Source organism: Geospiza fortis, unplaced genomic scaffold, assembly GCF_000277835.1.
Source record: "Geospiza fortis unplaced genomic scaffold, GeoFor_1.0 scaffold224, whole genome shotgun sequence".
In the NCBI taxonomy this organism is placed as follows: domain Eukaryota; kingdom Metazoa; phylum Chordata; class Aves; order Passeriformes; family Thraupidae; genus Geospiza; species Geospiza fortis.
In genome coordinates this window covers 377229-378856 of record NW_005054448.1, presented here as the reverse complement: position 1 = coordinate 378856, position 1628 = coordinate 377229, and the positions used below count along the sequence as shown (strand labels likewise).

General features: G+C 61.2%; 1 protein-coding gene across 1 annotated transcript in view; it reads left to right on the top strand.

The window, feature by feature from the left end:
• Positions 1 to 1628, top strand: part of RNF215 (ring finger protein 215) — a 7965-nt gene that overhangs the window by 1774 nt on the left and 4563 nt on the right. The gene's annotated exons all lie outside the window — the stretch shown is intronic.

Below are 1628 nucleotides of genomic sequence, written 5' to 3'. Positions count from 1 at the left end.
ACTGGAAGCTGCCGGGCGCCCCCAGGCTGGGGCTGCTGAGGGGTGTCCTGGGCAGGGGGCAGTTGTGTTTTGGGTACTCGGGTGTTGGTGTGTGTCCATGTCACCCAGGGGTGTCCATGTCACCTTGGGGTGGGGATGTGGGTGCCCATGTTCCTGTTCCCCCAGAGCACACGTGTCCCTGTGTCCCCATATGTCCCTGTATCCACACACGGGGATGTGGATATCTGTGTCCCCATGCCTGTTCCTGTCCCTGTCACTCTCCTGGTGACAGTTGGTTTCCTGGTCCCTGAGTCCATCCCTGTCCCTGTCCTGCTGCTGCTGCCGGTTCTCATTCCAGTCCCAGTGCTTGTCCCTGTCCTGCTCCCGCTCCCAGTCCCTGCCCCTGTTTCTCTCCTGATTCCCATCCTCCTCCTGGTCCCTCTCCCTGTTCCCATCCTGGTCCTGGTCCTGGCCTTTGTCCCCGTGCTGATCCCACTTCCTGTTGTTCTTCCAGTGCCTCTCCTTGTTCCTGTTTTGCACCTGGTTCCTGCTTCTGTTCCCATCCCAGTCTCATCCTTGTCCTTGTCCCTGCCCCATCCCTGCCCCAGTGCTGGTTCCCATCTCAGTCTCAGCCCTTGTCTGTGTTTAAATCTCCATCCTTGTCCCTCTCCTGCTCCCTGTTCTCTTCCTGGTCCCCATCCTGGTCCCTGTCCCCATCACCTTCTTTGTCCCTGCTCTTCCAAGTGTCCAGCTTGGGCATGGTCCTTGTTCCTGTCTCAGTCTTGGTCCCTGCTCGCTGTCACTGCATCTCTCCTGCTCTCTGTCCTCATCCTGGTCTGCATCCCCATCCCCACCCCCATCTCCACCCCCCCAGCCCCTATTCCTGTCCCGATTCCCATCCTGATCCCTGTCACTGTCCTTATCCTGGCCCTTGTCCTGATCCCTGCCCTGGTCCCCATCCCAATCCTTGTCCCTGTCCTTGTCCTGGCCCTTGTCCTGGTCCTATTCCGATCCTGGTCCCTGTCCTTGTCCCGATCATGGTCCCAATCCCCGTCTCTGTCCTTGTCCTTGTCCCAATCCCTGTCCCTGTCCCCATCCCAGCCCTTGTCCTGATCTCTGTCCTGGTCTCGGTCCCCATCCCAATTCCTGTCCTTGTTCTGATTCCTGTCCTTGTCCTTGTCCTGATTCCTGTCCCTGTCCCCATCCCAGCCCTTGTCCCGATCTTGATCCTGGTCCTGGTCCCCATCCCAAACTCTGTCCTTGTCCTTGTCCCAGTCCCTGTCCTCGTCCCTCCTGATCCCTGTCCCGGTTCCCATCCTGATCCCTGTCCCTGTCCTTGTCCCGATCCCTGTCCCGGTCCTTGTCCCAATCCTTGTCCCAATCCCTGTCCTTGTCCCGATCCTGATCCTGGTCCCGGTCCCCATCCCAAACTCTGTCCTTGTCCTTGTCCTTGTCCCTGTCCCTGTCCCTGTCCCGGTCCCTCTCCTTGTCCCGATCTCTGTCCCTGTCCCTGTCCCGATCCCGGTCCTTGTCCCGCTCGGGGCTCTCGGGCTCCCCCTGCGGGCGGTGTGTGGCGCGGCGGGTCCTCCTCGTCGGCAGGGGGCGCTGCGGGGCGCGGGGCGCGCAGCCATGGCGGCGGTGCGGGCGGC